Genomic DNA, 15,879 nt, shown 5'->3' with positions numbered 1-15,879 from the left:
TACTTAAGCAGAAGAAAGGGATACCATCCAGTGGGATTTCCCCAGGTTGAAAGGGGCCTCTTGGCCAACCTCACGCATCTGAACAAAGCCGAGTGCAAGGTTCTGCGCAGATAGAGGCTGGGCAGAGAATGGACTGAGACTAATTCTGGGGAGAAAGACTTGGGGGTGTTGGTGGATGAGGAACTATATAACCATAAAGTTATGGCTATGGAGGTTCCCATATTGAGATGTTTTGATTATTTTTCCCCTAAATAGCTACAATAAATTCAGGGAGTCCACTGTAGGAAAGACATTCTGTGCTGCTCTTGTGAGCTAGCAAAGGCCTCCTGAAGATAAAGGGAAGCCCCATATCTCTCCTGAGGAAGACACCAATGTTGTCACCGTGGAGATGTGATGAAGGAGAGAAAGTTAAGAGATAGGACTCTAGCTGGCTCACAGAGTGACACGGCTCCTTGTTCACCTACTTTCTTTGTTTCTCTCTTATAACCAACGGGCAGTGAATGCTTATGTTGCTATAACAAATCTCTCTTGCACCCTTCTGATGGAGCCGTGGTACTTTGTGCTGTGTCCTTACAGTGGGAAGATCAGTTCTTCCTCACCAAGGTGAAACACTGGCACAATGTTGAGATCAGGACAACCCATTTACCCCTATTTGTTTTGTTTACAAAATAGCTGGGGCAGAACGTGTTCCATCAGGTAAGACACACTGTTTGCTTAATTACCCCCAACCCTTGTAAAAAGCTGTTTTATTTCAGAGGAACACAGCCCTCGCTGTTGATTTCCAGAGCCAGTGATTGCTGCTGCAAGTGTCTTGGACATCCTAAGCTCCATTTGGTCAAAAAAACTCCTCTGCAGTTGGTTTCCTTCCCCTCATACTGGAAATAGAAACAGTCCTCTTATTGTTGGAAACCTTCCACTTTTCAGCTCACCCAGGCATGTAGACTGCAGATCATCAGTTATTTTCCAGAACTCAGCTATTTTTCTCCCTATGATGTTTATCCATCCAGTATATCACTGAGCATGAATTAGTGCTTTCCTGAACCTCATTTGTCAAGTCAGTCTCCTTTTGCACAGCACACTCTTCTATTACCTCAGTTACTCTTTTTTGCTCTCTTTCCCAAGCTTTTTTTTTTTCCTGTGTAAGGTCTGTGTGAAGTCCAGAGGACTGGCAGTATTTCACGTGGAACAGTGACACTCCTGAGTTTGAGAGGAGGAAGAGAAAGGAAAGACACTCTGCTCTCAGCTCCCACGCTTTTGAATGAAATCTCACTACTGTTGATCCTGTAAATGAGATGGATCACGGAAATGTTTCTAAAACCCCAAGCCTTATCTTAGGCCCCAAACAGATTTTTTTCACCTGCTGTTTCCCTTGAAATACTACAACAGTGAGGAGTGCTTATATGCAGAACTCTGTCTTTTGAAATCTGAAATACGCCTCTGCTTCAAAACTTGACATAGGAAACAGAACTTGAAAATCACAGAAGGTCATTAATTGCTTTACAGAAATTAACACAAATGCAGCTACATAAACCTAAGGAAATGCAGAGAGGAACTAGAGTCTTACTACTAAAAGATCATTAGCTGTCTTTTGATATTAATTTTAAGTGAGGAAACACAATGGTAAAATAAACCCCACTTGTGGGATTTGGCTCATCTCCTATCACAGATCACAGCAGTTCCAATGCAGGTGCCACAAAGGCATCAGGGGGGCTGTGATGTCTCAAAGCCTGGTGCTAACCCACCCCACTGGGTAAGAGGAGCCTCAGCTCTCCACAGTGCAGCTCTAGGGGCTCCAGTGATTAGAGGTAAGAGCATGCAGCCAAGAGGGCCAGGATATCCCTGCCTTCCATATGTGGGCTTATGGAAAACCCACCCATCTACAGGAGTACATGTAGGATAAACTCACTGGGTCACACTCAACCAGACCTTCATTGGGCCACTGATCTTCCTGGAATAATGTCTGTTCATGCCAACTGAAAACCTGATCAGGTTAAAAACCTGAAGGAAAATAGTAGAGTGTTTTAGCCAGTGTCTTTATCCAAAATGTAAAAAAAAAAAAAAAAAAAAAAAAACCAACAAAAAAACCCAAAAAAAACTCTTCATTCTAATTTGCTGCTGGTACTCATTTTCTTTTGTGGACATACACATACCTCATTCAAGAGTAAAGACTATTTGTGCTTTTAAATGTCTTAAAATAGTAACTTCTTAACCATGTCTTAGTACAAGGCAACCTTAAACTACAACCAATTATTTAATTACATGCAATGAAAACAATTGTTAGTTAATATAAAGCTTGCAAATCAGAAACTGTCTATGAAATGGGGGGAATAAGCAGCTGAGCCAAGCCAGCAGAGATGTGACAGCAATGGGAAAGAAACAAGTATGCACAAAAGAAAAAAATTTAGGACACCACCACATAAGACAGTATGTCTTATATTCCTTATACCTTGTACCTTTCTTGTTTTGCCACACATTTCCTTTGTTGCCATGGCAATCGCTATAGTCTTTCTAAGCCTCCATTTCTGCACTGTAAAATGCAGATAATATCCTTCACTGCATAATGTTTCAGTAATGCATTTGCAAACCACTTTTATGGCAAGGATGAATGGGGTCACATAACTGTAGATTGCTGTTAATTAGTTGGCTTATTACAAATTGGGTTAGATAACTGGTGTTCTTTGACAGGAATCCCTTCAGTTTTTAGATTTTCTTTTGTAGCAGTATAAACTTAAACCACTGTAAATCTAAATTCATTGATTCTTACCAAAAAAGCAACCGAATTTTTCAAACCCGTTCTCAATTCATTTCAGAATCTTCTCAATATTGGCTTCTTCAGGAAGATACTGGGTGGCTTTAGGTTTGTTCTGACAGCCACTTTATATTTTAAAAACCCCAATAACTGCATTGCTTATTTGGATTTTCATGTTAATAGACCATTCTTCTCTTTCAATTCACATTACTGCTTCCAAAATTGTGTCCTCCTATCATGGACGTAGTAAAAGAGGTTTTTGCCCTTTTGCTCTTTGAGGAGGATACTGCAGTTCTGTTTTCAAGATCCACTTAAGAGCAGCCAAAGCAACATTCTAGGAGACCCAGCTTTGAGCAGGGGGATTGGATTAATGACCTCCCGTGGTCCCTTCCAACCTTACCCATTCCATGAGAATGCTTCAGTAGAACTGGGTGCAGCTGAGAACTGATCTAAGATAGGTGGGGGGTTATTTTTTCCCTTTTTCCCTTTCCTTTCCATTATTTTACACATATTGAGACATACCTGCACCACAGCTGCGGGTGGCCAGAGCAGCTTCTCCAGGCAGGTGCTGTCAGGGTGCCTGCAACTCCGAGAGCATCCCCACTTGGGGCTGCCTTGGCAACTCCCCCAGCCCCGCAGGCACCCGAGCCTGGATGGGCAATCAAAGCCTCACCAGAGTGACGAGAGGACTCCTGGCATGGCAGATCCAGCAGGGTTTATTCAGGGAAAATCCAGAGGTCCAGAGGAGGTGAGGCAGGAAACAGGAGCAAGCAGGAATACAACCTTCACTGAAGGGAACCAGGAGTGAAGAGCCAGGAGCAGGGGAGGGGCCAGGGTATATAAGTGGGGAAGGTAGGCGGGGCCAGGTACCAACTATCCAATGGGGAAGGGAGTCAGGGGTGGGGTTAAGGTGGAGTGATACAGGATACACCAATGGGGGAGCAGAGTGGGAGGGGCCTCCCAGGGAAAGCCAATGGAGGAACGGGGAGCACAGAACTTTCTGGAACTGGGGGATGAACAGCAGTGGATTGACAACAGCACATTAGCATTAACCAGCAAAGAACCATGGGGAATCCTGCCAGGTGTCCTCCCATGGCGTTGTAGTTCATCTTCTCCATAGCTGCTTCCTGTGTCCAGCTGTGCCCTCATCTGAGGATCTCTTAATCCAAATATTGATTTACATAGGACTGCATATAATAATGGAAATTCAAGCTCCTGCAGAGTGCTTGACTAGGACTCCTGTGCCACAGTAGCTATCGATCATGTTCCCTTGGGACTGGACTGGGCCCTTCTTCAGATGCTCCTCTCTCTGGGGAAAGAGCCAGGAAGCACCAGAGGCATAAAACAAGGCTCCTGCAAGGTGTTCCTCAAATAACTGCAGAGTACAATAGGAACACAGCCCACAACAAAATGTTCTCTTTGTTTGGAGAGAAACAATAGGCAGGAAGATTTTCCAACAGATGTTAAAATTGAAATTAAGGACTGATGGGAATAAATAGAGGATTTGGGCAAAACCAGAAACTGTAAACAGGCTTCAGCTTTATGACTTACACTGTGAGATTCATATATCAGGCATTTAGCACTGTATAACACAGTGAAAGCTGGGTTTTGCCTTATTACTGTCAAAATTTTCCCTGGCATCCTTTGCCATTACTGACTCCTCAAACTTCCTGCCCCTCCAGAGCTGCTGACCACATCTTTGAAAGAATAGCTAAGATGCAGTGATTAAATGTAAAGATGAAATCATGATAACACCAGATGCAGAATGCAACAAATTGTTAGGCACAATTATGTCAGGAAGAAGGCATGATTGAAGAGAATGAAAATCACTTGCACTAGTGATTTTGCCTGATCATTGCACCTCTTCATTCACTGTAAACAAAACAAAATTAAATTTACTAATGATGCAACAGAATGCAGCTGCTGGAGATGGGATATGTTGTTTTGATCTACACTTCCTTTTATCTCACTTAAAATTTTGAACATGGCCATTTAAAGGCAATTCTCCTATATTTTTGTGATAGTTCAAGTCCTTTAGGTTCTTTTTTTCCAGAGGACAGCTGTGTTGTTATCTTGACAACTAATGTGTAGCAATGGCGGATTTAGGTCTTAAAAATCAGCTACTAAAGTGTGTCAGAAAAGAGATGAATTAGGCTGAAGTGCTTTCTGACAAACACTTGTCAGTGGGTTTATGAGCAGATGGCAGTTGGGAAGTTGGAGCTGTGTCAGTGTGCTCCCTGCAGTGCCAGCCAGAGCAGTGAAGACACAGACACTTCAGCACGGGCAGGAGAAGCCAGAAGAGAGAGTGCAGAGTACACTGGAATTGTGGATTTGCTTTCCTGCAATCTGCTTAGCAATTTGTGCATAATCACAGTGATCCTACTGCATGATCCAATAATGACACAACCCATAACTACATACACACTTAAATGATAAAGCCAATTCTTGTTCTAACAGAATTCTGAAGATACTTGGGAATTTTAAAAATATGTTGAAGGCCTTTCAAGAAAAAAAGTGTTTCAGACAAAATACAGGTTTTCTAAGGCCTGTGGTTTATAAAACAATGGAATACGTGGCCCAGTCATTCCAAACATTAGTGGCCCCACCTGTGGCTGGAACAAAGCTTGGTGGAAGCAAGCAATAAAAATCCAATTAAAGCTGCATTAAAGCACAGGCAGTAGAGGGTGGCCTAATTCCCCCAGCTCCCAGGCAGTATTGCTGTGGTGCACCCAGCACCTGTTCCAGGAGCTGGGGGCACAGGGAAGCATGGATGTGCCCAGCTGGGTGGGAAGTGCCTGGCAGTGGGGTATTCCCAGAGGATGAAAACTATTTCTTGTGTGTCCTTGGCATGATGACTAAAAACGGCTGACTGACTTTGAACAAAGTCAAATGCCTGTCTCCTATCTCAGCTGTGACTCACTAAATATGCAGCCTCCTGCTAGACAGATAGAACTCCAGCATTCCAAATCTTGTCCATAAAAAGAATCTTTTACTAACATCCTTCTCTTGGTAGCAAGCATTCTGCAGCACTTGTAACCACACCCCTGGCACGTGCTTGTCACTGACTTTTTCATGCCAGACTCCTTCCATCCATTAATTCCCTTCCAAGTACAGAAATGTGAGGTTCCCGTGTTGGCAGTGGCAGCAGTACATCAGTCATCCCTAGCACAGCTCCCTGTGTGACACACCAGCTCCTGCTTTCCTGCTGAAGTCTGGAGGAGTGAAACAAAGCTGATGACCTGAAAAGCCTTCACAGGAATGTATCATCAATATGCTTCTAACACATGTGCCCAGGGAGAGATGCTGCTTTTGACAAGGCAGCAGACAGACTACTCTCCAAAGCTGCCAAGAAGTGGCACAGTCCTAATTCCCCCTGTCACAAAAAAGGTGTTGCTGTCCAGGAGTTAACACCAGCGCTGAGGCAGATCTTTCACCTCTGAGAAGATAAGGCTGAGAGGGACTGGGAGAAACAATGTTTTTATTCAGACCTCTGCTACTGATAAGAAGATAACAGCAAGTGGTTTTCTCTAACTGTATCAAACAAACCTGGTCCCAAATGGAATATCCCATATTTACATGCATTTACTTTCTTTATGCCTCATCCATCCTGACCTGTAGCTATTTCCTTGAGTTAATCAAACATTGTTCTTTCTAGAACTCTGCTAATACCAACACATGGTCTGGATTTTCAAATTTTATAATAGATCAAAATTAACTGTTCCAGATATTTCACTGGAAAGATTGAAAGGAGTTACTGTACTCATCACTTGCCTAGTTAGCATGGTAAAAACAACTTGTCACAACTCCTTGCCAGAACTGATACATACTTGGGAATGATAAAAACCAGTTGCTCTTAATTAAAGCCAGGACGAAGGCTGGTTATTTTCAGTGTGAATCACACTGCAATGCCACTTACATTGAGCTGTTGTACTGCTTGGAAACCAAAAAGTCCTCCAGAAACTTGTATAGCCAGGACAAAACTCAAGGATAAAGCACAAAAGTGGAGGCTGAAAGACCAAAACAGTATCAGTATCATATCCTATATCTTACTCTAAAGTGAGAAAGCAGCCTGGCAGCACTGCTCTCTTTTAAAGCATCTCCCTCCTGATGCCCAAAAGCTATGCAGGAAATAAATCCCCACAGACTGGTGTCTGCAGAGCAGGTATTTGTTTATTGCAGTGCCAGTGAGGAGTGTTTTGTGGCTAATTGGCTTTGCACTTGCCATTTTTTCATTAGTACCATACCTATCTATCTGTAAAGCAGGTGGATTCCTGGTGAGTTTTTTCTTCTTTTTGTCAATTCAGCATTGAGCAACTAGTTAACCATATACTAGTCATTACATTGTATAAAAAGTTCTTTATTTCTGGTTGTATAGGTATAAAAAGCTATGATTCAGGTTAGATAGGTATCAGATTAAACAGATAAATAAAAAGTCATGATTTAGGTTATATTGATATCAGGTTATATAGATATCTTATAACTCAAGCTACATAAGCACCTTGTAACTTTGATCTAAGTTATATAGGCATCACTCCAAAGCAGCTACTCAGCTGGCTCTTGTGGCAGGCTTAACACCCTTGACAGTTCCTGCAAAGCCATCAACTTCAAATATAACAGAATTTAAAAGTGCAAATATCAGCTCAGAAACAGGAAACCTTGCCCAAATTATTTCTTTGCATAGTTTGTTGGTTTTTAAGAGGGATCCTGGTCTGATAAGGTTATCTGGGGATAGAAGCAGATCCTTCAAAACATGAAGGTTTTGTTGCAGCCAAAGCAGATGGAGACACAGAGCCCACGGAAGCAGCATCTGGAAAAGGCAGCTGCTTCATTTAAAGCAGGAAGCAGCTCTGCTGGTTTTAGGTAGCCTTGTTAGCAAACTGGAACAGGAGTGGAGACTGCTCAGGATGTGGTGATAAATGTGCTATTCTGCTGCCTCTGCAGCTGAGGAAAACACAGGCTGTTCAGGGAGCATCCCTCCTGACACTGGCTTAGGAGCAAAGTCTGTATGACATTTTGAACAAGAAAATGAAGCTGCTATCAGCATATCAAATTGTGAGGGTTAGTTAAAGCAAAGACTATGACTATAGGAAACAAAACAACCCTTATTTTTCTTAGTTTCATGTCACAGATGACTATGTTGAAAAATACTTTAAGATGACACCTTCTGGTTGGTTTTATACCACTGACCTGATGATTGCCAAGAATCCCATCCATTGTGCATCTCTGCTTCTATGGAAAGTTCCTGTGCAGCCACAACCTCTGCATGATGACTACAGAGAATCCTAGCAGGAAAAAAAGCCAGCAAAACCCAACAAACCAAAAGGTGCAGAAGAGACACACAGGCAACTTCCACAGATGCTGATGAATTTAATAGGAAGGCAATGGGAGCTTTTTCTTATGGAGTAGATCCTTCTCTGCCAATAACCTCTGATTGTTTACGTGTTCCCATTAAGGCTGGACTACAAAGAGTGGTCACAGCCTGAGCAGATGCATAAGAACTTGATTCTAACTGTAAGGAGCCCTTGAAAACCTGCACAGGTGATGAAGAGAAAAATCCCAATAATATCTCATTAGCAATTGTAACATATTTTCTCATTTACCATAGTGTCACCTCTCAGAAAAACCAGCATGGATCAGCCATGATCAATGTAGGGTGTGACACCTGTGAGAGAAATGTTATACCCCTTTCACCTTGAAATTTTCACAAAACTCCTTCACCCTGCCCATGGAATAAATAAAGCTGTTGCTGCATCAGAGAAGTCTGAAGGTTGATCTGGTGGAAGAAAACCCATTAATCTCTCTATGGTGAGATGACAAGTTCACCACATAGCTAGAAGTGCAGCACCTGTGTTTCCACTCCATTTCAATTACATTCTTTGTACAAATAATAAAACTGAACTCATCATCAAAGGATGAGTATCAAATTTTATTACAGCAGATTTTTTATCATCCTTCTTACAAGCAAGATGAAAAATTAATTTGATGGATCTACACTGTGTCCCATCAGACAGACATGGATGGGTGAACACTGACAGTAAGTTCAGGCATCTAAATCAGGTTGCAGTGTTCAAAGCCAAGGTCACTCTGGATGGTCTTTGGGAAGCACAGACCCCAAACACTGGTGTCTTGATTAACCCTGGGAGGCATCTACTGTAACATGTCAGTGGAATCTGGTAATTTACACCAATACCCCTATAGAGCAACAAATGAAATTACACGTAATTCACTGAAAATTTAGACTGGGATGTGAAGCTGCATCCCAGTGAAAAAAGCAGAAGAGTTTTATTGATTTCTATAAATCCCAGATCACTTTCTTCTTCTGACCATCTCTTAAATATTTCATGGTCAGGACCAAATAAATATTCCACTAAAATCTGGGGTTTGACTCATAGACAGTGTACACAGGTTGCTGAGGTGATGATTTGGAAGCTACAAAAATGCAGAGCAATGTCAGAAGCTGTTTTTTAATGAGTCAGACATAATAAATACACACATTGACATCCTTGAATTTCTTGATTGAAAGGTCAAAACTTTTTTGAAATGGTTAGGGAGAAAACATTAATTCTTTTCCATAAACAAGATGAGGTCACTTGGAACATGAAAGGAAGTATACATGAAATCACAAGTTAAATCAAAGTGTTAATATTAACAGCTGAAGGAAGATAAAAGAGGATAAAATTCCCAACCCTAAAGTGGCATTGAAGGCTGGTTCTATAAAGACTATGAAATACAGTGCAACTCTGAGGGCAAGACAATCCCCCTGATGATAATTACCAGGTCCTGGTATTAGCAAGAAAAGGGCATTTCTATCATTACAGATGTACCTAGAAGAAATGTTATTACCCATTAAAGTCCCCTATTATTCTGCTGTCAGTTACCATCTGTTAATGAAGCCTTCATGAGCTGACAGTTCATTCTCTAATTGCCACCCTGTGCCAGTCTCTGGTTCACAGCACACTGTGCACTGAGCCTTCATATATTATACATTTCATGAGCTGAGTTTTCCAGGCTTCACCTCTGATGTGATCTTTATCTCCTCCCTAAGTGACATCCTCCCACACAGCCAGCCCATGGCTTCAGAGAACCCTTTGTGGGCTGCTAAATTACAGACTTCTCTGACAGTGGAAGAGTATCCTTATGATCAAGCATTTCTTTCAAAGTTTGCAAGTCTCCTGTGAGACAGTCAACTCGAATGTTTGTCATTAAGAGGTATTTAATGCTAATTATCCTGCCCTTCCTCAGCTCTCTCTCCAGAGCAGTTTTTAAGTTTCCATAGATACCAGCCCATAGCTCTGTTGAATAGCACCCTTTCAAAAAATTGTGTTTTTTCCCCTCAAGACAAGACTGCTTATACCTAGAAACCTGTACAACAACATTTATGTTTTAACACCTCCTATGTACTCTGATGTCTCTCAGATGCTTCTCTCCCATGTGATATTCCCACCACCACACAGACTGAGGTGCTTCGGGTGTGTGTGGCATTTTAATAAAAGGTCCACAAATATTCAGCACACTGAGAGGGAAGCCACAAAAGCTAGCCAAAAGGAAACTCTCAAAGAAACAGATTTTAATTACTTCTTTTCTCAATTTTAGATTGAGAAAGTCTTCTTTGCAAGGGATGTGTCTATGCTGGAATTCTACAATTAGAGCATTCTCCAGGGGAATAAAAAATAGGCCAGGGGTTATTCATCAAGAACCAAAGCAGGTGTCCAATAACCAGGCTGCAATTCCCTCTTCCCCCACTCTCCCTGCAATAGCTGTCCCTGCACCACCTCTAGAGATTTGGGGAACTCAAGCTCAGTTTTCTCCTCAGTCTTTCAGCTTCCATCCTGAGTACATGAATGAAGAGAGGGCTAAATGGTTGTACCTCTGCCACATCACAGAAGGAAACATGAGCCTCAGACACATTGCAATATAACCAAATTTCACTTGTGTAACTCAAACATTGCCTTTTCAGCTTTGAATGACATCAGGTCCGTGCACTGCCTTCCAACAACAATGGCTAATTCTGATGCGCTCTTCTGATTCTGATATTCTTTCCTCCAACACATCAGGTATCTCAGTTTAGTCACTTATGAATGAGTGTTTTCAGAATTTATGTTCATTTATTATTTAATCTTACATTATTTAATCTTACATTTAATCTCCTCCTGCTCGATGGAGGCTGCTCTCAATAGCAAAGCCCTAATTATGTTTCCCTTTGATGCAAGAATTCATCATCTGGCTCTGGTTATGATCAAGGCAGAGATTTTGAAAACCAAGGCCTAATATAGGAACATCCAAACTAGATCAGGCTCAGTGACTTAAATCCTGTCTCCCACAGAAAGCTTTGCTGGGAAAAGAGCATGAAAACAAAGTAATCATATAACGATTACTTCCCCAGAATGAAATGTAACTTCTCCAGAACAGTCTCCTAGTCTCCTAGGATTTGCAGTACAGGGAATTCTTGAGAATGCAGTTGCAGGTTTGTTTGTAATTACCCTCAATGGATAAATTTAAGGTCAGAATTTACATGAATTTTCAGTATCCACTATGCCCAGTGACTTCTGATATAGATAAAATGCATATTTAGAGATGCTGGGGAGAATATCGTGAGTCTTATTACCAGCTTGCCATGGAAATACCTTCCTGGCTGCAGATACAGAAAGCAGCCATGCCTCCAGCTTATTCCTGGGGAATGCCATCTACTGGTGGGAAAGAAGCTGTTGTGCAAATACATTCAACTGCCAGAAACACTGTTTGCCCAGAACTTGAGTATCTCTCTGACTAGAATTGCCAGATTAGCAAGATTATGTATCTGGACATTATCAATGCAAATGAAAGAGGTGACATGCCAGGGGAAAAGGAACTTTTCCAAGGCTTAAGGAAGAAGGAACTAAAAATGTGAAATAAGCCACAGTCTGGGTACCTCTAATTTTTGCAATGCTTTCATCACCAATACAATGTTAAGAGATATTTTTGGAAGTCTGTCCAGCCCTCACTGGGTGAAATCAGAGAACATTTGGTTCTCTGTAATGTACTTGCAGCCAAGAGACAAAATTGGGATGACATCTTTGATGCTGGCAACATAAATGAAATTGCCTAAGTGAAATATTGATCCATGAAGTATCCAGGATGGGAAGCACACCAATGCCAAACATGCCAGACTGCTGAACTGGTAATACAGGGTACCAGGAATAACAGGTGAAACTGCTGAAGGAATGCAGAAGGAGCAAAAGAAAATAAAAGTACTTGTAATGCTTGTATTTTGTTGCCATGCTGCTCAGTTGTAATAAAATTCTGGTGTAACCTTAAGGCAATTGCCTATGGGATGACTATTTCCATTTATTGCAGCCTAATTATCCAAGTCCATTAGTTAAATCATATTTCAAATCTCTCATCCGTATTCATCAAACTCACAAAACTTACTTCTTGACAAATTGTTATTAAAATAATAAAGCCAAACATCAAGGGGACCTCAGGCTCGTGATGTTTGGATGGATTCCCTCAGAGTGGGATGTGGCAATCGTGGCCTCCCCTGAGCTGCACAACACAGAGGAGACCCCACTCACCCCAGCCTGGCCCCTCTCCCCTCCCTGCCTCTGCCTCTGTCACATGTGAGCACAAGAGGCTTTTCTTAAGCAGCAAGTCACACTAGAAGAGGATGGAAAGCAGTTTCTTGATGTCTGAGCAGGCCATGATGCCTCTCAGCAAGAACCAAAGGGCTGCAGTGTGCTTTCTTTGTGCCAGAGCCACTCCCTTGCAAGTGCCTGGAAACCAGGCTGGAATAACTACACCAGCTGCTGCTACTGACACCCACACCAAAGAGGCCACAGCCACATCCCTCACAGGACTAAGTGGATGTTTCCTTACTGAAGAAAAGAAAGTTCCTCCTTGGTAAATGGTAGGTAACACTGTGAGCTCTGAAGCAGATGCCCTTCCACTGGCACTGACCAAACCGTTGACTTTTCTCTGCATGTGTGGGAACAAGAAGAAAATGTGAACTGCATCATATGCAGGAAGACTTCTACAAAACATTTTAAAAAATGAAGAGAATCAGTAGGCAAGCAAAACCCTGGCTGGCAAAGGGTATAAGGCTAATAGGAAACGCTCATGGCAGAATTTAGTTTTCCCCATTCATTTAACTAGGATCAGCTCCAACAGCAACATTTGATTTCCCAAGTGATACAGCCTTATAAGCATTTTCTCAGAGAGTCTAAAAATCATTCCTTTTTTCTTGGCCAGAACACCAATCACTCATAGCAAAAGCATAGTTGACAACAACCTCTAAACATAAAACGAGGCTATTAACACGTAAATCTTTTGTCAAGATTTGCAAAACTACTAATGCATAGTTTCTTTTAAATAAGTGAAGGTTCCAGCTATGCCATCCCACTCTTGAAGTGTGCAAAAATTGCCCTTTAGCTTCAGTAAAGCTTTGGTACCAGAGAGCTTGTGGCACACCAAGAAAACTGCCCCCCATGTGAAAGCATCTCTGTAAAGAACAACAAGAAGAAGACTATGTACACTGTGCTATTTGGAAAAGGCACAATGACTTAGCTTTGGGTTCAGATGCAGGCAAAGACCCAATGGAAATATATTTATTACCTTACTGGAAGAAGATACCAGGGGGATCTTCAGCACCCTCTGGCCCAATAGGCTCTACAGCCAGCTGGAGTGTACCCCCTCTCCATGTGGTTTCCCAAGTATTTTTGGAAGCTGATTTTGGCCTGTTCTGGGAAAACAGAACTATCTGTCTGCCATGTGGGAAAATTGTTCTGTTTTTCTGTCATTACTCTGGATATACTCACCCACATATGCTCGAGTCATGGGAAATGGCATGATTCAGACAGCTCTCAGAAATTACTGAAGGATGTCTTTGGAAGTGAAAATAATTATCAGGAAATCACAGAGAAAAAAAAATTCAGAAACATCAGTATTGATATGCCTTGAAAAACAACACTGCATCTTTCATTTGCTTGGGCTGTTGTCATTCCTCTTTACTAACTCTAATAATTTACATATCTTAGAGCAAGAAAATGCTTGAAGTATGGATTTTGAGACCTGCTGTTCTGAGAGTGCTGCCCACCTAATGCACACTTGTATCAGCTGTCTGCAAGGTCTCAGGACAGCACTCGCACAGTCTTCAACAATAAGTCTCCAAAATGCAGAGTTATGGACTGATAGTTCATGTTTTTAGGAACAGAGTTTTTTTAAGACATTATCCCCTGCCAAAGCAGCAATAATAAAGGAGCATTAAAAGGCAGTAAAGGCAATTATGGAACTTACTGAGAATCTCGAAATCTGTCAGGAGGAAAAACACTATAAAAGCTACTTCACATAAAAACACAAGTTTACATGCTGCAAATTCACTGAGCTGCTGTAAAAATATTTTACATTAGAGGAGTTCAAGAATATAGCGGTTATTCATGAAAGAATAAATTCTTCCATGTTTTCCTGGTGCTTGAGATTTTTTTTTTTTTTAGTCTCTTGGCTCTGACTCTTTATCTTTTATATACCACAACACAATCAGAGAGCAGTTAATATCACAAGCTTGATCTTGTCCAAACTGAAGTGAATGGAAAACTGCCAATAGGGCTCAAGGAGTAGAGAAAATGAGTCCCTAAACTAGGAGGTAATAATAATCACAAGCTCCATTGTCCCTTTCAATTTTGTTTTGCATGGCTGTACTTATTTGCTTGAGTGAGAAAATGATATGGGGAGATGTAAAAGGAGTATTTTCCTCACACATTTTAGATATGCAGATGCCATTTCTGTCTCTGTATTGGCTGTATCATAAACAGTTTCAATTGCAAACTATCCTCAGTGGAGCTCCTGATTTACAGAGATTAACTGGCCTGGAATTTGTATTTCTAGCATTAACAAAGGCTTTATCTTCCCCCTGAGGAAAAGGCCAGTCCACTGTTACCCTGAAAACACATGCCTCCCCCCACGACAAATAATAGAGAAGTTATTCAGCTGCTCTTGTTGTCTCACCTGATGCCCATTGGAATAGTTCTCTTTAGAAAGCTGCTGTGATTGCTTCTAAACTTATTTCAAACTGCTTATTTATGTAAATCGTTTATAAAAGAGGAGTTTACCACAGGTGAAACATTGGCTGAATTAAGGGAAGATTATGCACTGGTTTTGAGCAAGTTCTGTTGCCTTTTAGTGACAAAGGGGCCCTACCGAAGGCAGCAAGTCCCAAAGTGCTCTCAGCCTCCTCAGAACTCTCATGGAAAGGGAGGCAAAGCCCATCCCTCATGTATTTAAAGGCAGATGAAGATCTAGTGGGCCAAATCAGGAGAGTAGAGGTAAAGCTGCATTTCCTCTTCTGAATTACCCTTCAAAGTCAACAAAGCTCAGCAGCCTGAGCAGCTCTTTCAGGGGTCACTGTGTCCCCCTCCTGCTCCCGGGCCACCTCAGCCATCGTGCCACAGGCTGAGGGAGACCCAGGCCCTTTCCTGGCTGCTCCTGGGTTTGGTTTTTGGAACAGAGCTGCGTTCTGTGGTAAAACTGGCTCCTTGACATCACTACTATAATGCACTTAAACACTGTCCCAGGCCACTGCCAGTTTTGAAAAGAGACGTCTCAGAAATACCTGCAAATGTTGTGGGAAGGAGTAGCCAGGCAGGGCAGTGAGCCCTTGTTAGCGCTGTCCCGGAGGGAAGGGCTGAGGCAGAGCTCGGCAGAGGCAGAGGATGGGTGCCCTGAGGGCGAGAGCGCACTGCCCGCCCGGAATGGCAGAGAGCAGAGGGCATGGGGACCAGCTGGGGCGCGGTGTGGGGAGCCGGGCAGGCAAAGCAGCCGGCCCCGGCAGCGGCTGCGAGCGGACTGGGACAGACTGGGAGAGGCGCTGGGAGCGTCACGGCCGGGCTGGGGAGGGTCTCTCCTGCCCAGCCCCAGAGCCCCGGGCTGGAGTTTCTGGCGCACTCCGCTCTCCCCAGCGCCGCTCCGGGAAGTTTTGCGGAACCGGCGCCGTCCCCAGCAGCGGGCGGGTTGGGCTGGGCCGGGCAGGGCGGGTTGGGCTGGGCCGGGCAGGGCGGGGAAGGACAGGGCAGGGCAGGGCTGCACCGCCCGGCCCCTCGCTCCGCCCGGCGGGGCTGAGCGGGGCGGGGCGGTGCCGCAGCCGAGCTCCGGGTCCGGGCAGT

Source organism: Fringilla coelebs, assembly GCF_963513975.1.
Source record: "Fringilla coelebs genome assembly, chromosome: 14".
NCBI classification, from domain to species: Eukaryota; Metazoa; Chordata; class Aves; order Passeriformes; family Fringillidae; genus Fringilla; species Fringilla coelebs.
The sequence above is the reverse complement of the archived record's forward strand: the minus strand, read 5'-3'. Positions refer to the sequence as shown.